Source organism: Aquarana catesbeiana, linkage group LG02, assembly GCF_042186555.1.
Source record: "Aquarana catesbeiana isolate 2022-GZ linkage group LG02, ASM4218655v1, whole genome shotgun sequence".
Classification (NCBI taxonomy): Eukaryota; Metazoa; Chordata; class Amphibia; order Anura; family Ranidae; genus Aquarana; species Aquarana catesbeiana.
The window spans coordinates 402,250,575-402,277,824 of record NC_133325.1 but is presented as its reverse complement, the minus strand read 5'-3'; the positions used below and the strand labels follow the sequence as shown (position 1 = coordinate 402,277,824).

Sequence of the window (27,250 nt, the reverse complement as noted above, 5' to 3'; positions counted from 1 at the left end):
ATGCTGCATTCCCCAAGGTAAGTATAAATCTGCCCCCCAAAAAATTCCCCTACTTTTCTTTTCTCTTTCAACAATTTTTATTGCAGAGTTTTAAACATCATATAAAAACACATACAGTACCAGAATAAATGTCAACAAGAGGATGCACTCTCTGAAGTGACCAATAGCCTTATTGTGATACCAAAATACATGTAGGAAAATAAAGTCAGGCCTAACATACAGGCTCTATCCAATATAAAAACCTTATGTGCAGGGCAGCAAGTCCCACAGTATCAGTAGCCTATTACAAAACTTCCGGAAATGGGAGAAGTTATAAAGTATTGTTAAAATAAGCTGTAGATCCACATTTTTCGATTACACAGAGATTTAGAGAAACAGTACTCGCAGAGGGTTATTTCAGTGCCTCCAAACACAATACCTCAAGCTCCCTGCACACAGAAGGCTTTTTACCTTAATGCAGGGAATGCATTAGGGTAAAGAAACCTTCTACCTTTACAACCACTTTAAGTTTTTTTGTGGTCTAAACAAAAAAAAAAAAGAAGAAAAGCTTCTTCTCTGGTTAAGGTTTTCAGAGCCCCCATGCTCCTCAAAAAATTAGTAATAAATCAATATTTCGCTGGGTTATTCTGTTGTACAATAAAAGAGTCCACAAAGCATTTAACAGATATCGGTTCATATATTACACTGGTTTTCTAGAATTTCTGTTCAATAGCATATTGCTGTTTGTCAACATTTGAAGCTTTATTGTGGTGTTTTATAACTTGAAAAAGACTGGGAACCACTGTGCTTTATAGACACATACAGTAAGTTATGCTTATGGTGGTTGTCACCTGTAAAAATAAGATGCGCAGTTAAAGTGTTTGTGAAGCCAATATTTTTTTTCTAAAAATATGCGGTATAATAGCTTACTTCAGAGCGCAGTTCAGCACTGCCTGCTGGTCTCCTCTCCCGATGTGATAGCTGCAGGGGGAGTTGCTGGGAACCCCCTGCTGACATCAGCCGAGATGAGGAGAGGAGGAGACCGGTGGACAGTCACGTGAGCACCGAATGGCGCTCTGAAGTAAGCAATTATACCGCATATTTTTAGAAATGACATGCACTTGGGAGCTTACTTCTATATATCAGAGGTAACTATAGAAGGAAAAAGCTGTTATTTTTAGTGCAGGAGGGGAAGATCGGGGAACTGACAGGCAGAGAGGGGAGGATGACAGAGGAGCGCATAGGACAGGAGGGCTGCGGCTGACGGAGGCACGTACTCTGACCAGTGTCAGGGCTCAGCAGCCCTGATTATCATGGTCAGTTTACAGGGGAGAGGGTATAGCCAGGCAGGATCAGCCAGGTATTACAGGTGATACAGGGGGCCAAATGACCCAGCACAAGCACTGTGCTGTATAACATGCTTTAAGGGGACAGGATGATTTTTTTTTTTGGTTAACAAACACTTTAACCTAAATGCAATGTCAACTATACGTGTCTGACTAGGGTGCATGCTAGGGGGGCAATATGCTCAAAGAACATGAAAGAAAATCCCTGATTCATTATAACTTCTATGACAGCCACAGCATGCAGTATTTGGAAACAGTTACGGCTTTGAATTATTAATAAATATTCCATCACCTGCATGTCATGCTGACAAAATCGAATAGTGTACCACCATTTTGGAATGTGCTCTCTAATAAATGAAAAGAATTCTAAATCTCTTGTTGGACATGGCTGGCTGATGTAGACACGGGTACTGGTCACACAACAACAGAATTTGATTGTTCATTTTCAAATGATAAGATTTGTTTTTCCACTCTGCATGCCTATGCGCTGGGCAGCACATGTTTGGAGGGTCTCCTGTAAGCAATAAGACATTGCAACTATTTGTCTCTGATCATTCCCTGGTAAACTGAGAATTGCCCAAATGTTTCAACCAGATGCATTTCTTAATCAAGCAAACCTCCCCATGATCCATACTGCATTCATTTGTATGCCATGCATTAAAATATGATTTCATGTTTTTTGCTAGACCCATTAGCATTTTGTACCAATGTCCTTTAATGTGTAGGCATCTCTTTATTCTGTGCTACAAGGTGGAATTCATTTGGCATGCCATAAAACAAAGTGACTGATCAAACATCTATGTATGTGTCCAGTATTTCCCACTAAAGCATTTATAGATTTATATGAGGATGTAACGAGTGTGATATGCAATAACCTATATCATATAATCAACATTCCTTGACGGAATTACACAAAACTGATGAAAGCTTATATCTACTGTTTGTTACAGGCAATTTTTATTTTTTGTGCTATGCTAATAAATAAAACACATTCATCTGGAATGGTTTGGTGCCTTAGTTGTAACGTATGCACTATCAACATCAGACTGAAGACTATAGCTTTTACTTACTTCAAAAATAAATATAAATTAAAAATACATTCAAGTGACACTCTTAATCTATTCAAGGCAACTGCATTGCACGAAATGTCTACCACATGTTAGTATTGAATAAACCTAACAGTATGCTTTATTTTTGTGGCTTTCTTCAGTTTACCTATCTTAAACATTAAAAACAATGCTTGAAATTTCCTACGCTCCAGCTTTAAAAGATGCATTGGAGCTTATGCTCAACATCCCCTATGCCGACCATTAGAGGGTCACTCCACTATGTGCAGGCACGGTACCACTGCTGTTGCTGAGCCGCAGACAACTCCCAACCTTCCCACTTCACTGCCTCTCCCACTGAATCAGCTGTGTCTAACACTGTGCAAATCCATTATCCAGCATCACTAGAGGGAGCAAAGATTGTAAGGAGGAGGAGAGGCACAGTGCGGCAGGAGAAGTGAAGGGGAGAAAAATGGAGGGAAAAGGAAGAAGAAGGGATGAAAAGAAAAAGAAGCCAAGGGTTATAATGGTGAGAATTTGGTAATAGGCAGTTCATAGCAGATTGGTTTGCTAGGTGCCACCCAAACTGAACACTTGCTAATTGTCCTACACACTCAACTTTCTACACCTCTGACAATGTGAATCAATACAAATCGGCAATACAATACAATATATGACTATATATATATATATATATATATATATATATATATATATATATATATACATACATACACACACACACACACGTCCTCAAGTGACTATTACACTGCACTAAATTTATACCTTCCTAAATATATCAAGGTAGTAGTAAATATACCTTTATATTAAATCCAGCCTACTCTTGAATATAATGTAAATTAAACATATTTACAAAAGTCACATGATGAAATCAAAGGCACCATTTGCTTCTTTCCGTCATGTACTGAACACTACAATGATAACATGTAAACCATACATTGAGTGTGTTTACTGTGCTCATGATAGACATGCTGCAAACATCTTATGTGATATAAAATGTTAAATAAACCCATGCACACATAATAATATGAATATTTCTAACAATGCATGCCTAACGTTCATATATATGAGTGCAGACACAAATGTATAGCAAAGTATGGCCAATGTCCCCTGCTGCCTCCTAACCACACACTCAAACAGCACACTCACCCCACAGCCGGCAGCAGGAGCATGTGAGGATAGGAGAGTCAGCAGCACAGTGAGGCTATGTGTGTATGTGTATGTCTCTGTACCAAGGAGTCCTGCAGCTGCTAACTGTGCAAAATACATCACAAAAGCAGACACCCTCCCCCCAGACCAACCGTGACGTCTACATGGGCAGATTAACCTCCTATATGCTGAGCCTCCGCAAATTACCCCCATGTGGAGCATCAACAGTAGGAAGCTCATCCCCAGTTGTGCACTGCAGACTATTAACTCTCTCAATGTTGAATATGAATGCAAGATAAAAAGAAAAAATCTATGCAGAATGTATATCAAGCCAAGTGGAGACATTATTCCAATGTCACTAAAGGCAACAGTCTTCTTCCTTGCCTGAAGAAGATCAGGCAAAGACATGACTAAATGTTAATCCCGGATTAACAGTTATAAGGTAATGCAGTCACTTGAATGCGGAATCCACCATCAGAATCATGAATGAAGAGACCACTGGTCTGTAGCCAGGATACAGCAAAAGGATTTGCTGAAGGAAACGTCAATCACATATGAGTATGAGCTCTCCTCAGCACCGAGAGAGGTTACTATGGAGACAGCCAATAGGCTTTTAATATAAGCTCCATACGCCTAGTAACTGAATCCCACAAACCCAATGAATAGTAGGTGTAAGACGAAGCTAAAGAAAATATGTCTGGGTCAATACCCTTATATAAGATTCATTTTAAAGAATGCAACATACTTTATTTTTATCTTTAGCTCCAATGTTTATTGTTATTTTTAGTAGACAGTGCTTAATAGTTTTAAATATTCATATGGCACTTAATCTACATATGAAATCAGTTTAATAACAGTGCAATTAGCTATAATGTACAGGAATCCTTAATAGACAATCAGGGTTTTGTTTGCATTTGTCTACATGGGCCTTTTTTTTGTGCAGGCTGTTGCATTTAGTTTCTATTTAAAACATTTTGTTAATAAATTTAAATGAATAAATATCAGCTACTGCATAAATACAGTAGCTAAGAATTATTCACATTATGATCCAAACTGTTGTAATGTCAATGTATTTTGTATACTAATTTTAGTATTGCCAAATATAAAACTGACTCCAACAATCTAAAATGTTTCAGAAACCTGAAGAACAAGGTATTTTTTTTTTTTTTGCAAATAGATTCAGCTTACCCAAGCTAATAAAAAGCCTGCTCTTCATATTATCTTCATCATTTATAGAGGATGATCTTAATACGGTTATTATTTCCTCAGCAAACAATACATCACCTGGTTCAGATGATTATTCCAATAAATATTATAAACAGTTGCTCCTTTTCTGTGTACAGGCAGTCCCCGAGTTACGAACATCCAAGTTGCGAATGACTCCTACTTATGAATGGTGGCGGTGTGACGTCACTGCCACCCACTTGCGCTTCATGCTGGTCCCGGAAACTGCCGAGTATCCATCTTGCAAAAGGGGACATATCTCACACTGCAGTACTACATGTACTGCACGCCCCACATACAGCACTGCATGCCCAGAAGCGCCCGGAACACCCCATATTGCACAGCCAGAAGAGCCTGGAACCTGTGGAGCTGGTGAGATTACAATACCGTTCTCTTGGCCACTACTATATGCCCTGTACTTGTACCTGTAACTTATAGGTTAGCTGGACTGTGTTACTGTACATTATATCCCTGTGTCCCAGCATGAGCTCATGTCATCTGCCTATGTGGAGCTCCCATTGAATTGTGTATGTTTTTATATAATCTTTTATTGTTTATACTGTACAGAAGTTGCTTCGTCCTGAATGTAACTATCCTTCTGGGTCTCTTTTAGCCCTGCTTTTTTGTACTGGATCCCACGCTGCTGGGTGGCTCTGAGAACCACTGATGCTGCGCGCTGAGGACACACAATAAGCAGGCATATCCAACTGATGAGCCTTATATCTTGCCGTCACAGTGAGTGTTTTTATACAGTACCTGTTTAATTAGAATAAATTGGTAATAAACTGGCTAGCTGCTACACTTTTTTTCTTCTTTTTGTTCTTTTCTATGTAGCACCCTGGGGTTTAGTCAAGGAGCTCCTTGCAAATTTATTTGCCAAGAGTAGTTAGTTATCTTGGTCGATTGATAGATATCTATTGATTTCTCCCTAAGTTTGGCCTTGGTGCACTTTTCTCTTCTACCACTAGGTGGCTGGGTACTTGGTGGTTCTAGATATGAGAAGGACAACCCAAGGTTGCGTTATGAGTATATGGTGTATCTCAGCCAATGGGCCGGGTTTTCTTTAATCTCTTGGCCTGTTGGGAGAACCTATATATTCGGGTGAGGTAAGGTGATCTGTGTTTTGTGCCATCTGGACGGCTGTCTGGGTGGACATGTGTGGTATGCCCCGGGCTGCTAGGCCGGAGAATGGGCCCATCCCGGCGGCATCTGGCTGCCAGGCTGTGTGAGGGCCTATCCAGAAGTAAGAGGGTAGCATAAGATTGGGATAGCGGCTTGCAGTCCAACCAAAAGTGACGGTTCTGTTGGCCGGAGAACCTGTCAATGGACAGAGGTAGATGGGAAGCTGTTGCCACAAAGGGACCAACCACCTTTACCAGAGACCACAGTGAGCAACTGAAGAAAGTACTGGAACCATATTCTCACCGAACAGGCACGGTGGAGAATCTGGAAACTTCAGGCGGTGATCAAGTCAGGGACCCCACCCGCAGAGGAGACGCTTGCAGAGCAGCCTTGTGGGTCAAGTCAGGGACCTCGCCGGTAAGCAGGGGTGAAGCTTGAGAAGTATCTGGAGTGCCAAGCTAGGGACCCAGCAGAGAAGCAGGGGTGACGCTTGAGGGGATACCACCGCAACCTTGGAGGAGCTCAAGGGATTTAGAGTCAGTGAATCAGAGGGTCTAGTGAGAGACCGTGAGCTCAGTGTTGAAGAACTACAAGAGGCAGTTGTACTGAAGCTGAAGGAACTGTTACATTTGAGTTAGGAACTGTTAAAGGACTGTTACCATGGGAGACAGTGTTCCTGCATGTGCAGATGTGGTGCCCTGCTGGGGCCTTTCCCTGCATGGCTGTCCTCCTATTGAAGTCTCGGAGTCTGCCAATTGAATCTATAACTACTGAAGGGTGTCCTGGCCCTAACCCTCTGTAGCACTGGCTTAGTATTAACTCTGTAATATATGCAAAGTATTGCTCTCTGAAACATTGCATTGCATTTTCTGGCTAAACTGATAGCAGCCCAGGAGAGACTCTATTGGGTACAGCTGCAGAATTGAAGGCAGATTGGTTACTGCTGTAGCCAAGAAGGAAGCCCACCCCTAACAACAAAAACAAGGAAGGACAGGATTGGATAGCAGCGCAGGAGAGCTGTGATCCTACTTGGATCCAGGTGAGGGCGAGCCATCACTGGTGTGGGACCCGTATATTACAGCGACCCTTCCAGGGGTAGCGCTACACCTCTTTCCCCCAAAAATACAAAAAAGACTGTCAAAAAAAATAAAACCTCTTTTACATCCAATAAGTGTCTGGCGCCCAATGACTTTCACCATCTTTGCGCCCACTATGCCTCACAACTCACTACATATGGAAGGATGTCAGCTATCTTTGGGCTTGGAGGTCTTCATTAGACTGGACAAGGCCGGAGACCTTGCTGCATCTAGAGTGCACTTCATTCCACATTTTTTGTCTTTAACATACTGAAAAACAAATCTGATGCAAGTGCTGGTGAAACAGCAAAGAAGAGAAAAACCATCACCGTGGAAAATAGAGTAGAAATAATAAAGAGATCAGAAAAAGGTGAAACTCCATCATCTATTGGAAGAACATTAGGCTACAATCAGTCAACAATCGCAACAATTTTAAAAGATAAAGGTAGAATAATGGAGCATGTGAAAGGCCATGCATTCTACGATTACTACCGAGCAACACAGTGGTTTAATTGTTGAGATGGAAAGGCTGCTGACAATTTTGATAGAAGACCAAAATCAGCATAATATGCCTATCAGTCTTTCTTTAGTCCAAGAAAAGGCTCGAAGCCTTTTCAAAGATTTAAAAGCTGCCAATCCAACAAGTGAAGACGATTGCAATGAAGAATTTGTTGCAAGTGGGGGTTGGTTCAATCGCTTTAAATAAAGAGCTAATTTGCATAACATTAAAGTTCAAGGTGAAGCAGCGATGGCTGATGTAAGTCCTGCAAATGATTTTCCCAAGATATTGAAAGACATTATTGACAACAGAGATTATATCAGAACAAATTTTTAATGTACATGAAACTGGCTTGTTTTGGAAAAAAATGCCATAGAGGACCAACTTTTCAAAAGAGGAAAAATGTGCACCAGGACATAAGCATCAAAGAACAGGCTGACTATATTACTTGGGGGTAATGCATCTTGGGATTTAAAGCTCAAGCCTTTGCTAGTGCATCACTTCTTAAATTCCAGGGCACTACGTAATGTCACTAAGGCATCTCTTCCTGTTATTTGGAGGGCAAATTTAATTGGGTTACAGTTACAGTCTTTGAAGATTGGTTTTGGAACTATTTTGTCCCTGCTGTTAAACATTATTGTTTGAGGGAAAACATTCACTTCAAAATTCTTCTTCTCCTTGACAATACCCCTGGACATCCAAACACTTTCGCTGACATGCACCCCTATGTAAAGGTGGTATTTCTACCCCCAACACCACATCACTACTTCAGCCAATGGATCAAGGAGTCATAGCCTCCTTTAAGGCCTGTTATTTACGGAGGACACATTCTCACAAGCTGTCAGGGCTACCCAAAAGGATCAGATGATCTGGAGTTCTGGAAGAATTATCACATTTATGATGCCATAAAAAATATTGCTGATGCTTGGGCTGAAGTGAAAGAAACAAATATGAGAGGAGTTTGGAACAAATTGTGCCCCCAATTCACACAAGAAATTCTGGGGTTTACAGATGAAGAAATCACCACAACCAGGCAAGCTGTGGTTGCTATTGGTAGTTGGACATCAGACAAAAAATTATATCATCGAGTTACTCAACTCCCATGGCAAAGACCTTACCAATGAAGACATTATCGGACTAGAGCAGCAGATAACAGCATTCAGGGAAGAAAACCCGGACCTCCAAAATTAAAAAAGTTTTCTACAAAACAGTTAGCTGATGCTTTTCATCTCATTGAAGCAGGAATGGCAAAGTTAGAGGAGCAAGATCCTGATACAGAGAGGTTTACCAAAGTTTACCGAACAGTTACCGAAGGCGTAAGATGCTACAGGGATATTTATGATGCGATAAAGAAAAACGCTGTGCAAACATCCCTTAATGTCAAATTCAAGAAACTAAGTCCAGCAGCTGAATCAGATTCTGACTCTATAATAGCAGTCCCATTCTCTTCAACAAGCCCATCATCCTCTATCACAATTGTTTAAGGTTGTACTGTTCTGCACAAAGTTTGAAAATGTTTAAGCATTTACATGTATCTGCATCTACATGCATAGGTAAACATAAATAATATGTTAGAGCAAACATCTGTCTGCGTTGTATTTATTTATTAGTTTTGGCTAGTACATACAGTACTGTGTGGTGTGGGGTTTGAGCCACTGGGGTTTTTACTGCTGTCTGTATCCTCATTAGATGGATTTAATCTCACTTCCTGTTTCTGAGACTGGAGTTACACTTAAAAAGGTACTGTTCCAAATTACAAACCTTACAGGATGTCTCCAATTTACAAACCGACCTCAATGCACTGTCCAATTGGGCGACTATGTGGCAGATGAGGTTTAATGTTTATAAATGTAAAGTTATGCACTTGGGGGCTAAGAATATGCATGCATCATACATACTAGGGGGAGTACAACTGGGGGAATCAATAGTGGAGAAGGATCTGGGGGTTTTGGTAGATCATAAGCTCAATAATAGCATGCAATGCCAAGCGGCGGTTTCCAAAGCCAACAAAGTCCTTTCTTGTATTAGAAAAGAGGAGGGGGACTGTGTAATGACACAGGTGGGACTTTAAATGAAGCGCACATAAATTGCGCCTCCATCCCTGGTACAAAGTGATATAAATGGAAGTTTGGGACTTTAAATGAGGTTCAAGACATGGTGGAGATACGTATAGAAAATCACATGTTTATTACCATGGAAAATGTGTAGGTGTACATGCATGGGTCATGGGATAGCACATAATATACATATACAACATGGACATAGGCAGCACATGATCGTATCAACTTGAAAAATCATGACAATATGGCAGTGCATATATATAAGATGGTACATCAAGGATGCGAGGTAGTGTCAGCTTAAGAACACATGACAGTGATAAGAATAATTGAGCAATTCCCATGAGTTCCACATACGTAAACACAAGTCAAAAATGCGGTACACTGCATATAACATAATAGGAGTACATGAAGCACGATTGGTAAGGGGACAGTTGATAAAGTTGATTGGTAGTGTATGTCGGCATCCTGAATTGTCCGACGCGTTTCGTGTTTACACACTCATCAGGGGCGGATGCTCCCAAATATCTATAAGAATGTATATAGAAATAATTAAATCTAATATGAGACTAAATTTTAGATGGAGCGGCAAAAGAGCCCATCCAAAGTACTTACATAAGCAGAGTGGTATACAGTAGGGGTGTATTGGGTATGGGGCCAAAGCAACCAAAGAGATGTCCGTCCCGGAAGCTGGGGTATATGGGTCCGCGTGTGGCTGAAATAGGGTGCACAGAGCTTCCTCAGAATGGATAAATCACTCTATATCACAAGACATGGTACAAAGGGAAGTAGGTGATGGAAACTGCCATGGAATCTACATAGATAAATAAGAATCTAGTTTAAGTATTTAGGTAGTATTGACTATTTCACTGATATGGCAACTGCCATGGGTGTTACCTGGTAGCGTGCATGAAGAGGTGGAGGGTCCTACTGCCTTGTGATGTGTGCTAGCTGTGAAGTTTGTGGCTGTGTGCAAGCGGCGTGTTAAGTACACGCCGCACAGCCGCACGCTGGCTCCTAGCGACGTCACGCCAGCTCAGCACGTGTAGGGAGGGGCCTCTGCCTGGGCAGGATGATACCGCCCCCGGCAGGGGATGACCCTCCCAGCTGTGGTGGCTAGGATGGTGGTAGTCGTGCCTCACGTGATGACGCACGAAGTGACGTCACGCGTGAGGCGCGTGGCGTCGATGCACTGTGGATGCCACCCAGGTCCCCCGAACCCCCGCCTTGAAGGGCGGGAGGAAGAGGGAGGCACACAGAGCGCATCGTAGCTTCCGGGATGGGACAGCAGGGAGATGCCTATGGCTTCATGGGAGACCAAACAGCCCTATAAAAAGTGCAATGCCGCATAACTGCTGGACATGGATGCCATGTTCCAAGCAGAGTAAGGCCCCAAAGGCAGTGCGTAGCCAAATGGAGCCAAACGACCTCCACCTGAGTGACAGGGGAACACTGCCAGCTCAGTCAAGAAACCTCCATCCCTATATGCAGACAGAAAAGAGGAGGGGGACTGTCTAATGACACAGGTGGGACTTTAAATGAGGCGCACATAAATTGCGCCTCCATCCCTGGTACAAAGTGATATAAACGGAAGTTTGGGACTTTAAATGAGGTTCAAGACATGGTGGAGATACGTATAAAAAAATCACATGTTTATTAACATGGAAAATGTGTAGGTGTACATGCATGGGTCATGGGATAGCACATAATATACATATACAACATGGACATAGGCAGCACATGATCGTATCAACTTGGAAAATCATGACAATATGGCAGTGTATATATATATATATATATATATATATATATATATAATTATGTGCTATCCCATGACCCATGCATGTACACCTACACATTTTCCATGTTAATAAACATGTGATTTTTTATACGTATCTCCACCATGTCTTGAACCTCATTTAAAGTCCCAAACTTCCGTTTATATCCCTTTCTTGTATTAAGAGAACATTATCTCTATGCATTCTCTTCCTTGCCTAGATGCTGACATGCTGTGTAAAAAAATTTAAATCACCGTAATTACCTTTTTTTTTTCTAATCTTCTTAGCACTTCCTGGTTTTCCTCCCATGGGAGTAGGCATGTTTCTAGCCTCTCCCAGACCTCCCACAGTCCCCTGGGAGCTAGTCTCAGGCTTCCCAGCATGCATTGTGCAACAGCGTCATCACAACATCTCGGTGAATGCTGGGAGCACAGCATTCACCGCATCCAGGAAATACATGCTTGTGGGCTTCAAATGCCCACAATGAAGATGGAAACCGCCTTCAGTGAATTTTATAATTTATTCTTTACAACGAAATCGGACACAGGCGGACTTATTACACAGGACATGTGAGTAGATAATCATGAGAAGAAAAGTTTGTGAATGAACTCCAAAAAAAAAAAAAAAACGATAGATAGGTGGACCCCCGCTTTAAGAAAGAGAGATGTAATTTTGCCCCTGTACAAATCATTAATAAGACCTCATCTGGAATATGCAGTTCAGTTTTGGGCACCAGTTCTCAAAAAGGATATCGGGGAACTGGAGAAAGTGCAGAGAAGGGCAACTAAACTGATAAGAGGCATGGAGGAGCTCAGCTATGAGGAAAGATTAGAGGAACTGAATTTATTCACTCCTGAGAAGAGGAGATTAAGGGGGGATATGATCACCATGTATAAAAATATTTTGAGGGGTCCATATAGTGAACTTGATGTGGAGTTATTAACTTTAGGGTCAACACTGAGGACAAGGGTGCACTCTTTACATCTAGAGGAAAAGAGGAGGGATTTGTACCAGGCAGGTTTGGGGAGAGAGATCTGTATAAAGGTAGTGAGAGAGATGTGTACTGGGTGGATTTGGGGAGGGAGATCTGTACTGGGGGGGATTGGGGTGGGTGACTGTACCTGGAAGAGGGGATACTTTTTGGTTGTACTCTGTACACTGCCCTGTGTGTTACATACTTCTGACCTCTATGTATTGCGCTCTCCTGACTCCTACACTCTCTGTATTATGCACTTCTGACCCCTGCTCTCTGTGGGTTATGCACTCCTGACCCCTGCAGCCTGCATGTTGCACACTCCATGACCTCTGCATTCTGTGCATTATGCATGCCTGATCGCTGTGTTCTTTGTCCGCCACACTGACCACCAATGGGGAAATTACTATTACCACCAATGTGAGGGGGGATTTACACTGTCCACTAATGTGAGGGGGAATTTACACCACCCACCAATATAAAGAGGGATGTCTACACTGACACCAATGTAACAGGAGCATTTACACCAACCACCAGTGTAAGGGGGAATACGGTGCCTTGAAAAAGTATTCATACCCCTTGAAATTTTCCACATTTTGTCATGCTACAGCCAAAAATGTAAATGTATTTTATTGGGATTTTATGTGATAGACCAACACAAAGTGGCACATAATTTTGAAGTGGAAGGAAAATTATAAATGGTTTTCAAAATGTTTAACAAATAAATATCTGAAAAGTGTGGCGTGCATTTGTATTCAGCCCCCTTTACTCCGATATCCGTAACTAAAATCTAGTGGAACCCATTGCCTTCAGAAGTCACCTAATTAGTAAATAGAGTCCACGTGTATAAAGTTAAACTCAGTATAAATACAGCTGTTCTGTGAAGCCCTCAGAGGTTTGTTAGAGAACTTTAGTGAACAAACAGCACCATGAAGGCCAAGGAACACACCAGACAGGTCAGAGATAAAGTTGTGGAGAAGTTTAAAGCAGGGTTAGGTTATAAAAAAATATCCCAAGCTTTGAACATCTCATGGAGCACTGTTCAATCCATTTTCCGAGAATGGAAGGAGAATGGCACAACTGCAAACCTACCAAGACATGGCCGTCCACCTAAACTGAGAGGTCGGGTAAGGAGAGCATTAATCAGAGAAGCAGCCAAAGTCTGCAAAAGACTTGAGACTGGGGCCGAGGTTCACCTTCCAGCGGGACAACAACCCTAAACTTTCAGCCAGAGCTACAATGGAATGATTTATATCAAAGCGTATTCATGTGTTAGAATGGCCCAGTCAAAGTGCAGACCTAAATCCAATTGAAAATCTGTGGCAAGACTTGAAAATTGCTGGTCACTGATGCTCTCCATCCAGTCTGACAGAGCTTGAGCTATTTTGCAAAGAAGAATGGGCAAAAATGTCACTCCCTAGATGTGCAAAGCTAGTGGAGACATCCCCAAAAAGACTTGTAGCTGTATTTGCACCAAAAGGTGGTTCTACAAAGTATTGGCTGAATACAAATGCATGCCAAAACCATTTATCATTTTCCTTCCACTTCACAATTATGCAGTTGCGTTGCTATGTGGGTGCAGGGTGACACCCACCAGAGGGGTGACACCGGGCCTGCCGCCCACCGCTATACACTGTACTATATTGCGTCTGCTTGTAGAGCTGCAGCGTAGCGGAGCGAGCACAGCACCAAGCCATGTGGGGGAGGCTGCGTGTAACACTCCCCCTTCTTAAGCTGTCCCTCAGGGATCCCCAATATCTCCGGAGGCAGCCGGAGTTGATGGGTGGAGCTGGGGGTGTGGCTGTCTCCTCCAATCCCCCCACAGACCCCTTCACTCTGGTTGATCCTGTAGTTGGAAGAGAAAAAGGTGAGAACACAGCAGCCCCAGGTGTCTTCATCTCCGGGTGGACATGCTGTAAGTTACTGCACACTGCCTGTCTCTACATAGAGTCCTAACCTGCCGTATACCACCCCAACCTGCCTTATGCCACCGCAACCTGCCCTATGCCACCCCAGCCTGCCCTATGCAACCCCAACCTGCCCTATGCCACCGCAACCTGCCCTATACCACCCCAGCCTGCCCTATACCACCCCAGCCTGCTCTATATCACCCCAGTCTGCCCTATACCACCCCAACCTGCCCTGTACCACCCTATACTATAATTTACAGGGGCCGTGTGGGGGTTCGCCCCGTGACCGTGCACTGCCTGCAGGGTGCTGGGCAGGATAGACAGGAGGGGGGGTGACACCATGTTTTAACGCACCAGGTGATACCAACCCACTTTGTGTTGGTCTAGCACATAAAATCCCAATAACATACGTTTACATTTTTGGATGTAACATGACAAAATGTGGAACATTTCAAGGGGTATGAATACTTTTTCAAGGCACTGTATACAATGACCTCCATGTAAGGGGACTTTACACTGACAACGATTGTTGAGGAGATTTGTACTGACCACCAGTGTAAGGTGACACTTCTACACCGACCGCCAAAGTTAGGGGGATTTACACAGACCACCAATGTAAAGGAGGATTTACACTGACCCCCAGTGTAAGGGCAGTTTTGCACTTATCATCAATGTAAAGGGAAATGTACATAGATCACCACTGTAATGGGGGATTTTACATCAACAGCCAATAAAGGGGTATTTCTACACTGGCCACCAATGTAAGGGGGGATTTACACTCACCACTAATTTAAAGGGGGCTTCTACATGGACAACCAATGTAAGGGAGGATTCTTCCACAAATGCAAGTTTGGATTTTTTTACCGATTACCAATATAAAGAGGAGTTTCTACTCTGGCCACCAATGTAGTGGGGATTTACACTGACCACTAATGTAATGAGGATTTACACTGACCACTAATTTAATAGGAGCATTCACAGTAACCACCAATGTAAGGAGGGATTTACACTAACGACCAATGTAAGGGGGACCTTCACACTGGCCACTAGTGTGAATGAAAGGATTGTACACCAAGCCCCAATATAATGAGAAGATTTACACTGACCACCAATGCAACTGAGACATTTAGTCTGCGTTCACATTTGTGTGTGTCAGGAACGCATGCAAAATCGCTTTCCTGACCACAGAAACATGCTGTCTGTTAGCAGATACACAGCAGTGACATTAATTGTTAATGACTCCCTCAAGCACCTATTAAGATGTGCGTATTCACATGCACGAAAATTCACGGTGCTGTGGCACCATGTTATATTGAAAAAGAGTTCCACCTCCAATTTGCTTACCTTTGCAGAGCAGGCTGATGTTAGGCTTAATGACCACAAATTTAGGCAGGACTTTCAAGCATGCCCCCGTTACCCATTTATTATATTTAAGATTTAATATCTCAAAGATATGATGTGGGTTAAACAAAAGTCATTTTGACTTAGAGTGAAAGCTTTAACATAATAATATTCTTTTAGGAAGTAGTTGAAAGCATCCATCTAATACACAAGCATCTATCTATAGTCTACACTAAGGAAGAAAATATTAGGTTAAAATAAAAGAATTACATGAAGGAATACAGAGTATATTCCTTAAGGCCCCTTTCACACGTTCGGACCGTTCAGGTCCGCCTGTCAGTTTTGACGGCAGACCTGAACGGGCGTTCCACGTTAGCCTATGGAGCGACAGATGTCAGCGGAGACATGTCTGCTGACATCCGACCCCGTCCGATCCGCTAAAAGCAGACAGATGGCCGTACGTCCAGATCCGTCGCTGGCGGATCGGATCGGGTGAGATCTGAAGAAAACAGACATTCTGTCCGTTTTCATCCGATCCCTCCATAGGCGGCAGCGGCGCCTGACAAGCCCCTCCCCGCTCAGTGAGCAGAGAGGGACCTGTCATCCGCCGGCTCAGCGGAGATCAACGGAGAGATCTCCCGCTGAGTCGGCAGACTGAGGCGGGCTCCGTGGAAACGGAGTCTGCCTCGTGTGAATGAGGCCTAAAACATTAATATACAAACATATTTAGTTACAAGTAAAGGGCATACCTTTCCCATAATTACCCTTTCTTACCAAGGTTCCATCCTGATGGGTGGTCTCCCCAAAAGAGAGCGTTTCCTCCCAGCTAGTCTGTGTATATCAATACAGGCTGATGCCTCATTGGTCGGCATAGCGTGACTTCTGATTGGTTAGCTTCCCTATACTTTGCTTAAGTCAGCCCCCTTTAATGCAAATCCTTGTGAGCCAGAGATTGACTTGAATTTTCCCGGGAAGTTAAGTATTGATTACGGGTTGGCCTTGTTTCATTGCATATCCCAGCATGGGATCCTTTGAAGTGAGTTTGTGTACAACAATGAGATTTGAATCCCATTGTTTGTACACAAAAGGATGGGGCCCCGTCTTGTCTGGTCTTCTCACAGATATGTGTGAAGATACTATCTTCCGGCCTACATAGATACAAGCTAAATTATATATATTCCTAATTACAATACAATACAGCTGTTAATGGAGATTTCACATAAACTCATGAGGCAACAACCCTTTACCTCCCCGGGGGCCGCATTCGGCAGAAGTGATGGTGGATATGACCTCAGGAGGCATGATATACATATGAATGCCGCCTCTATTTACATATCAAGGCAGCCGGTCTGCGGCTATTTACATATTAATGCAGCTGCTATTTACATATCAATGCAGGTTATTTACATGTAAACACAGGATGTGCAGGTGAGTCTGTACATGGCAATAGGGCAGAGCTGGGCAGCATTAGTAACAGAACTTCACATTGAGATATGGGGACACAGCACGGGACTAAAACATCATGGGACAAGGGAATTTAAACTGGGATAGTTGGCAAGTATGAGGCAGCTGCTTTGGGCCCCACAAGAAAGATGGGGCCCAGGGCAGCTGCCCCACCTTAAAGATGACCCTGGCCTTATGCTCTGCTGACCCCTGCATTCTATGCTTTATGTAATCCTAAACTCAGCACTGACTATAGTACTTTGTACATTTCATACTTTTGGAAGTCCTGACTGTTTGTCACGTACCTGATAGAAGACTGATATGATGAGGTTGGCCTCTCTTATGTCTCCAACTCTGGTCCCACTGAGAGTGGAACAGAGGTTACCGAGGGACAGGAGGAACACGAGTGCCAGTGGGTGTTGATAAGAGAACTTGCAGCTGGAGTAGGAGATCCTGGAAAGCAGGTGGACCATCAGGACAGGAACAGTAGCTGTGCACAGGAAACCAGCTGAGCTTAAAGGGGCACTCCACTTGTGCTGCAGGTTCAGGATGCGTGGCTTGCCAAAACTGTCAGTGAAGCGCACAGCAGGTGCAGTGGACAGCCAGGCGAGCACTCGAGCAGGAAGAACACAGGATGCAGGGAACAGCTGAAAGATCAGTCCGCACTTAAGCATGAGCAGAAGGATCCTTAAATAGCCCATCTGGTGCCAACATGAGCTGTGTGCACGCCTGTGCGCATTCCTGCACACATGCATGCACCTGGTAACTATTCTGCTAATAATTCTGCGCACATGTGCATTTCTGTGAGCCAAACATCTGGTAAGCATTTTCTAACACCGTTTCTGAATTCCTGTGTCCTTTTATCAACCTAAAAAATAGATTTTATGGCAAGACATACCCCCCACCAAAATAGACAGGATTGGCCATCTACCTGGACCAAGGCACGAGAGTACAAGGCATCTGACTCTCCTTAATCCAGTGAACGATTCACGGTCATGGAGTGAGCTAGAGGAACCAAAGCCAGAGAGTTAAGACTGATCACTTGATTAAGGATGGGCGGGACAGTACTTTGAGGAGATTCCCAAAGAGGCTGTGAAAAAGCCAGAATAGGAGGAGGACCTGACTTCAATTAATCTAAACTCATGAGGACCACCAGACACCTGCTATCTCTGACAGGGAGTGCCTTCAGTAGGTTTGCAGTCTGACCTGTCTGCTGACAGTCTACTGTATGGGAACACCAAACCCTCCACCACTGTATTCTCCCTGCTGTACAGGAGATAAAGCACAAGTGCACAAATCCCCATCCCCCCCAGATGGAGACTAGTGCAGGAAAAGGCGTCCTCAGAGGTACAGGGAAAAAGTGGGCAGCTTGGAAGAAAAAATGACATTGTATGTAGACAACATGGTCATTTTCCTTCGTGACTCAGATAGCTCACTAACTGCGGTCTAAAAGTCAATTGGCAAAAATCTAAAATTCTCCCTCTTAGGGCTCCCTGTCCCACCATGTGTTCCCCAGAACTGTCCACTTTAATATATTGAGAAGGTACCTAGGTCTCAACTTATCCAATTTGGTGTCCGGTTTCATTCCTTTGAATGTAGTCCCTCTTCTCCAGACCCTTAAAAATAGACTTCAGACCTGGCAGAAAATTCCTTGGGAAAATTAATCAAGATGAAATTTCTTTCCCTTCTCCTTTACATTTTTAGAAACTCGCCCATATGGCTTCCTAAAACTATTTTTATAGATTGCTTAGTCTCAGCCTTCCTGTAGCAAGGGAACAACCCCCAAATCAAATTACCGGTGTTGCAACAACAGGGTAGTCTGGCTGTACCCTATTTTTTCATTATTTTGTTAGCAGGACAGTTGGTTTTTGCACATAGGTAGTTGACCCTTCCCTGTGATTATGTGGCAGTGTCCTTGGAGGCAGCTACTATTGGCTCCTACGAGGCGCTATCCCATTTGGTTTATCAGGAGTATAGAGCTCCTTATCCCCTCACAATCTCAATGCGATCCACTATAAGGGCGTGGGAGGTAGAAAAATCCCCAGTTGTCCTATTTGTATACATATCCAGCCCCTGTTCTTTGGACAAAATTTGGGGTGAAGAAGGTTGGTGATGTAGTGGGGAATGGGGCGCTGCTTCAATTTGATGTCCTAAGGTCTCAGTATCGGTTGCCTAATTCTCACCTTTTCGGTACTTGTAATTCCACCATGTACATTATGCCCAAATTCGATTTTCTGGGATAGCTCTTCAGGTTTGGGATTTGGAGTATTTATTACGTGATGAGACTCTAACTATAGCATTATCAACCATATACCTGTACAAACAGCTGTTTTCTGATACAGGTGAGGTCCTTACATCATGTCAGAATACTTGGCTGGTTGATGTCCCCCACATGGATGGTGATGATTGGGATGGCATATGGGAGGCACCCTTTACTAGACTAGTGTCTTCCAAAGATCACCTCATTCACTATAGATTCTTGCACAGGATATATCCAACCCCCACAAGGTTAGTAAAAATGTTTCCTTCTCAGTCCTCAGGATGTTGGCGCTGCAATTCTATTCAGGCTAATTTCATTCATGTCTTGGCATTGCTCAGCCATCCAGCAATATTGGCTTGAGGTTATGCAGTGTACTCAGTCAGTCACAATGTTACATATACAACATTCTATTGAAATCTGTCTCATGAGCTTGGTCAACTCCCTAGCACCTACAAAGGTGATGCACACTCTACTTATATAATTTATTTTATGCCAGAAATTTTATCATTCCCTTGTTGAAAAATACAATGGCACCCTCTATATCGGCCCTGAAAGGGTTAAATAATAAAGCCTTACCCTTATACAAGGCCACATATGCCAGCAGGAAAAGGGTTAAATATTAATGCTGCGTTGTGCTGCGTGGCAATTAATCACTAAGTCCAATGTAAGGAAAGGCAAAAAAGCACTAAAAAACTTGAGCAGTTAGTGCTGATGAGGGTTTCGGGCAAGTGGAGGTGACCAATTCAACGAAGGTAGGCACTGGCAGCGGCATGCAACCAGAGACTGGATATCCACTTGGTACTTCAGGAGCAGCAGCGGGATGGTGCTTCCTTTAGGCTAAATGGCAATAAAGGGAACATGGAGCACATAGAATTCCACCTAGCAGATGATATTAGTGTTCAATCTCTTGCCTTAACTTTTACAGAGGTCGGTAGTATGTAATGCTGAGTGCAGGGGTCAGAAGTACTGTAAATAATGCAGAGTTCAAAAGTCAGTAGTATGTAACACAGAATGTAGGGGTCAGGAGTAACAAAAGCAGAATTCAGAGATTAGTAGTATTTAATGCAGATTACAGGGGTCAGAATTAAGTAATGCAGAGTTCAGAGGGTCAAGTAGGAGACTGGCATGGAAGTTACCAGAGATCATACACAGACCTACCTGCAGACAAAGACTGGGACAGGGAGAAAGAGGAGGGGCTGCAGATAGGGACAAGGCTAGGGGTCTCTCTTATCTCTCCCCTCACCCCCTCTCTCTCAGCCCCCCTATTTCTCTCAGCCCCCTTCTGTCTCTCAGCTCCCTCTCTCTCTCACCCCCTCTCTTTCTTAGCTCCCTCGCTCTCACCCCCCCCCCCTCTCTCACCTACCTCTCTCACCCCCCTCTCTCTGTCTCCCTCTCTCTCATCCTCTCCTTTTCTCTCACCCCCTTTCTCTCTCTTACCCCCTTCCCTCTCTCTCTCACCTCCCCTGTCTCTTTTTCTTGTGAACTGGACTGGTTAAATTCTGGAGGGGTTGAAGGGGTTGATTCATTAACAATGTCATTAGTAAAGGACAGCGAGAAGGGTTAATGTTCTGCCACTGGTCACTAATGCATTAGTGACCAGTAAGAGTTATTTAACCCCTTTGTGCTGCATTATTGGCACCGGCGGCCCCTTATAAAGCGGTTAAAAACACTGTCAGTGGCCACTAATGCAGCACAAAGGGTTTAATTACTGTAACTGCCAATACCCACCGATGGGGAGGAATTCAAGTAGAATTTCCAGCTAGCCTTAAAAATTCTCCCATTCCCCCTCCTAACACCTTTAATGGCTAACCTGTGTGAAAAAGATGTATACGCCTTTTTTTAGGCTGCTCCAGTCCAGCCATGTTATCCCCTGTGTGAGCCAGTGTTGTATGCAGCGAAGAGGAAGGAGCGCCAACAACAGATGGGACATAGGAACCTATGGGTGATGTCACCGCTCCAGGCTTTACCGGTCATTGTCAAGCACTTTCTTCTCTCCCCTGCAGCCACTGCTGACTAACACAGGAGATCAATGTGACCAGACCAGAGCAAGCTGAGAATAGGCAAGTCTATAGGTCACAAATTACTTGCCTTGCCCCGGCTGCTGACAACTCATGCTACACCACTGGAGGTCAGTAGTATGTAACACAGAGTGCAGGGGTTAGGAGTAAGTAACACAGAATGTAGAGGACAGTAGTATTTAATGCAGAGTACAGAGTAACAGAGTGCAGGGATCTGGAGTAACTAACACAAATCTTCCCCACAGGCAAAAATACCCATCCTTACAATACAAACAGCTACCACGCTCCCTCTATAAAATTCACTCACCAGACCATAGATACAGAGATACCCAGCAGAGTAAGGAAAGTCCTCCCAGCCCAGCTCAGCTGTCATATGACAGGTCGGAGCTGAGGAGGAACCAAGGCTTTTCCTCTGCTCTGCATTCACATTGCTGCTCAGATCTGAGGTGCGACATGGTGGGTTCAGTTGCAATCTAACCATCACATGCACACGATTGTGAAAATGGTAGAATCGTGTATATCCCATCACTTTCTGCCTTTGTGACAATTGACATACAGAGAGGGTGAATCTTCCATCAAGAAACATATATAAACCTAATAGAGATCGTAACCCCCCACACTACTCTATCCAAAACTGGTTATAGATACCATTTAAAATAAATAATAAACATTGCAGGGGTTTTTAATATCCAGGGGTGTTGGTAGACCCTGGCACCCAGGTCATGTGCCCAATATCTTCTAATAAGTGCCTTGGGAAACCTTTGAAACATGGAGAGAATACATTATATGTGTTTTACACTTTTGGAACATTGTATATTTTATCTACTTTTTAATCAATCTAATAATTATTTTGTCATTACCAGACCCTCAACATTTTATTGTGTGCCCAGAGGTGCACTTGGTTATTGGGACCTTAGAAATGCCCCATGTCATATCTACCAGAAAGTATGCAGCATAGCACAGAACGTCTTAACATCTGCTAGTCTTGCTTCTGTCAGTTTATTTTGGGGTTCGTTCAGTGATCATTTTATTTTTCTTAATCTTTTTTTTTTTCTCAATTTGTTCAATCTTTTTATTGAAGTACACTTTTTAATGTATATATAGACTAAACCTTTTAGTAATACATTGCAAAATAATACAAATGCTTGTGGACTCAGTGTTTCATAAACATTATACTTTCTTCCCTGTCAACTCCTTATACAGTGTTGAGGACCTGCTTTTTTTTCAATAACACTGATATTCTATATATAACATTTACACAATTTTTTAAATCAAGACTGGCTTGTGACCATAACAAGAAGTCAGCTGTTCTCCAGAGCTGTGGACAAAAAGTGTCATCTACCACAGTTGGATACTGTAAACTGAACTACTTGTGCTTTCTTTGGTGTGCATTCTCATTTATTACCATTGGGAAGCCACAGAGCACTGGTGACACCAGCATAATGGTGCCATTTCTTAAAATGAGACAACACTATCACTGTGTGTGTTGTGATGTTACATCTGCACAATGTTGTCATTTTAGGCAGCTGGCCAAAGAAAATTAATTTTTTTCTTTGTTTGAAACCTAGTGTGGGATGGATGCACAAAAACAGACAAGTAACAAAATACCGTATTTGGTCAATGTACAGATTCTGAATTTATTCAGTGTTGACCCTTTATGGATGATTGGAGCTGCCTTGGTGTCAGAATTTGATGGTGCCACTGCACCCTCTGGTGGATATCTGTATATTTGCTTGTAGTTAGATAACAGTTTCTAAAAGTATTATTTTGTATCTTGTATCCCTATGAAATGTCTTTACCTAAAATCAGTTTACTTTGCACATATAGATATTGATTCCTTCTGCAACAAAATCCAAGAACTTATCAGATATCACTCACAAAACAAAATTTTTTTTTTCTTTTACAAACTTTTTATTGGGTGAAACTATTATTATTATACAGGATTTATATAGTGCCAACAGTTTACGCAGCTTATAACATGAGGGCAGACAGAACAGTTTCAATACAAATGAATACAGGAAGAATCAGAGGGCCCTGTACGTTAGAGTTTACAATCTAGGAGGGAGGGTCAAGTGATACAAAAGGTAACAACTGTGGGGGACGATCTCATGGAGAAAATAAAAGTACAGTTGTTAAGTGGGGCTTCTCTGAAGAGGAGGGTTTTCAGGTAACAGAGTAGGAGAAAGTCAGACAGATTGGGGTAGGGAGTTCATCAGGATAGGCAAGACTCTGGAAAAGTCCTGGAGGCGAGCATGGAAGGAGGAGCTAGAGAGCAGGACGTTTTGCAAGAACAAAGAGAACAATTTGGTTGGTATTTTGAGACTAGGTTAGTGATGTAGCTGGGGGCTGAGTTGTGGATGGCTGTGTAAGTTGTTTTTAGTATTTTGAATTCAATTAGTTGGGTTAGCGGAAGCCAGTGGAGGGATTGGTAGACACTGAATGGTTGGTAAGGTGGATGAGCCTGGCAGCAGCATTCCTGATGGACTGAAGGGGGGATAGTCTATGTAAAGGTAATCCTGTGAGGAGGGAGTTGCTGTATTAGAGGCGGGATATGACCAGGGAGTGAACTAGGAGATTTGTGGTGTCATTGGTTAAGAAAGGGCATATTTTGGAGATGTTGCAGAGGTTGAGGTGGCAAGATTTGGACAGTGATTGAACATGGGGCCGAAAAGATAGTTCAGAGTCCAGGATTACACCTAGAACCTTGGCATGTGGGGACACACTGATAGTAGTGCTATCAAACTTGACAGAGAAATACGGGGAAGAAGAATACATTTAGGTGACGCATCACATAGAGTTGATAAAATAAACATGAGCTTAAATGCATGTCATACATATATAAAAATCTGAGAATAAACAATTAAAATTGTGACAGTGTGAGGCCCGCCACTGTGTAAAAGTAGGAGAAAGTGACACAGGGTTTGCACATGCAAGTCCGGGACTCCGGAGTCTCATTTATGAGTAAAGAAAACTTTTTTTAGAGCTTTCTCCAGGGTTTGGTATTCCCGCATTGGATTCTGGATTTTGACGATTTCAAGGCATTTTTGGAAGGAAGAAATTTTCAACCTAGTGTCCAGGTCTTACATGAGATTACAGGTGTGCACAGCACTTTTAGTGAAGGACTTGGGCATAGTTCAGGGCTACCATTAGGAGACAGGTGTGCTTCACTCAAGAGACAGTAATCCGTGCTGGAGGAGAGATTTATTTTCCATAGGACTGAGAGAGTCCAGGTGGCTAAGTGAGTCTGGGAGACTGAGAGAGCCAGGATAACTAGGTAAGTCAAGATGACTGAGGGAATCAGGGAGTCTCAGAGGAGTGAGAGAGCCCGAGATATGAGGAGAACCCCTACCAAGAGGCCAGGGAGTGGGCTGGAAGAACAAGGGGTGCTAAGTGAGCCAGAAGAGCTGAGAGAGGGCTGCAACTGGAAATACAGAGGGACTGTGTAAGACAAAAGACCAGAAGACAAAAGTGAAGGTTAAAGTGATTGTAAACCTTTGTGTTTTATTTTTTTAAAATAACAAACATGTCATACTTACCTCCACTGTGCAGCTTGTTTTGCACAGAGTGGCCCCGTTCGTCCTCTTCTGGGGTCCCTTGGCAGCTCTCGTGGCTCCTCCTCACATCAGATAACCCCCTAAGAGAGGCGCTCTCCCAGGGGGTTACCTTGCGGGTGCGCTCCCAAGTCCAGCATTTGCGTCCATAGACACGAATGCCCGGACTTGCCTCACCCCCCCCCCCCCAGTGCCCGCGACATTGGATTTGATTGACAGCAGCAGGTGGCAATGGCTGCGCTGCTATCAATCTATCCAATCAAGAGCCGGGACCTTGTGTGTGCAGAGAGGGAGAGCATGTCTCCACCGAGGGAATACGGGGCTCAGTTAAGTAAAACGGGGGGGCTGGGGGGCCGGTCACTGCCAGAAGTTTTTTCACCTTAATGCATAGGATGCATTAAGGTGAAAAAACACAAGGGTTTACAACCCCTTTAGGGTCTAAGCAACAGCCCTGCTGAAGAGATAGCCAGGTGGCTCAGTATTTTCCATAACCTGTTTTTGACAGTGAAACTGTTTTTGTTAGACTTTACTTTGAGTTTGTTTAAAGAAAGTGGGCTGGCAAGCCCTGAACCACAGTTCAGACTTGCGTGGACTCACTACAAATACTTCTACCACTGAGCTAACGATCCTCCATCATCACAGCAACAATGAGAGAAAACAGGATTAAGCAACCATATATATCTGGAATACCACAGAACAGGTTGGATTTCTAAAGTAATGTCCAAAAAAAAGGCCTCTAAGTAAAAAACTAAAAATGCAAATGAGAAGAGACGTAATGCCAACATTTCAGTGAATAATAGACTTCAGTAACAAGAAACAATACCTGCCATATGAAACTTCCAATTCTAGAAATATGCTTGTAGAGCTCTTTCACACTGAAGACAAACATCACAATCATCTGTAATCTGGTATGAGATTTTAGTTAGTGGGTTTAGAGATGCATTTTTTAGCATTCCATCAAATAATCATCCTATATCTTAAAGCAGATCTATATCCTAACTAGATAACATTATTATTTGTATTATTACACACGATTTTTATGGTGCTTACAGTTTGCGCAATGCTTTACAAAAAGAAGGGAGACAGTACAGTTACAATACAATTAAATACAAGAGGAATCAGAGGGCCCTGCTCATTGGAGCTTAGAACCTAAAAGGGAGGGTCAAGTGATACAAAAGGTAATGACTGTGGGCATACCTCCCAACAGTCCTGGATTGGGCAGAACTTTCCCACATTTTCACCTTTGTCCCACGGTCCCGGTGTACAAGGGCTTTGTCCCACATTACTCCATTATATGCTAACAGCTGAGCAGGACCTACAGCCATGTGAACATCCAGCACAGCCAGGAACTGGCGGGGAAGCCGGGGGGAGGGGGGGGGGTGGAAGGTGGGAAGGGGCAGGACCAATTGAAACTATTGCATATGTACCCACAGCAGTGTATAATAAACCTGAATTATATACTGCTGTAGGTGCACATGCAGTAGTTCCAATTGGTTATGCCCCATGCCCGGCTGGCACTGTATAAATGCCAGCTGGTTGATAACAAAGGGGGCGGAGCCCCTGAAACACATATCGGTCTTGCCCATCTCGACATCACAAGTTGGATTTGACAGCTGCACTCTCTCTCATTGCCCTCCAATCCCTGGCTATGCTAGATGTTCACACTGCTGCATGTCCTGCTAGGCTGCACTCATTTGTTATCCATTGGATGCCTGCATTCTTGCCTCAGCTCTGAATCCTGTATGCTGTTAAATAAGATTTTAGAATGTAAGTGTGCTATGTTATAATTAATTGGTGTCTTTGCGGTTTAACTAACTTCTGAACCTTGCACTCTGTAGGTAATGCATTCCTGAACCTTGCACTCTATACAAAATGCACTCCTGAACTTTGCACTCTTTATGTAACGCATTCCTAAACCTTGCACTCTGTCAGTAGTGCACTCCTGAACCTTGAACTCTGTACGAAAAACTCTCCTGATTCCTGCACTCTCTACAAAACGCACTTCTGAATTCTGCACTATGTACATAGCATATTCCTGAACCTTGCACTCTGTCAGTAGGACACTCCTGAACCTTGCACTCTCTACAAAACGCACCTCTGAATTTTGCACTCTACATAGCACATTCCTGAGCCTTGCACCCTGCCAGTAGTGCACTTCTGAACCTCGCACTCTGTATGAAACACACTCCTGAACCTTGCACTCTGTACATAGCACATTCCTGAACCTTGCACTTTATACGTAACGCACTTCTGAATCCTGCACGCTCTACGAAACGCACTCCTGAATTCTGCACTCTGTATGAAAAGCACTCCTGAATCCAGCACTCTGTATGAAATGCACTCCTGAATCCTGCACTCTACAAAATGTACTTCTACTTCTGAATTCTGCTTTCTGTACATAGCATATTCCTTAACCTTGCACTCTGTACATAACGCATTCCTGAACCTTGCACTCTG

General features: G+C 43.2%; 1 protein-coding gene and 1 long non-coding RNA gene across 3 annotated transcripts in view; one reads left to right on the top strand and one right to left on the bottom strand.

Moving 5' to 3' along the window:
* Positions 1-3,699, bottom strand: part of LOC141128171 (CYFIP-related Rac1 interactor A-like) — a 96,090-nt gene extending 92,391 nt beyond the window's left edge. Inside the window, exon 1 of one of the 2 annotated variants that reach the window (XM_073615289.1) lies at positions 3,542-3,699. The gene's annotated coding sequence lies outside the window, so the exon portion shown is untranslated. The remainder of the gene's footprint in view (positions 1-3,541) is intronic. The other variant, XM_073615288.1, reaches the window with a different exon arrangement.
* The window catches only part of LOC141128173 (uncharacterized), an 86,533-nt gene continuing 60,207 nt past the window's right edge, over positions 925-27,250 (top strand). The window contains exon 1 of the long non-coding RNA XR_012241652.1: positions 925-1,060. This is a non-coding gene — a long non-coding RNA (uncharacterized lncRNA). The remainder of the gene's footprint in view (positions 1,061-27,250) is intronic.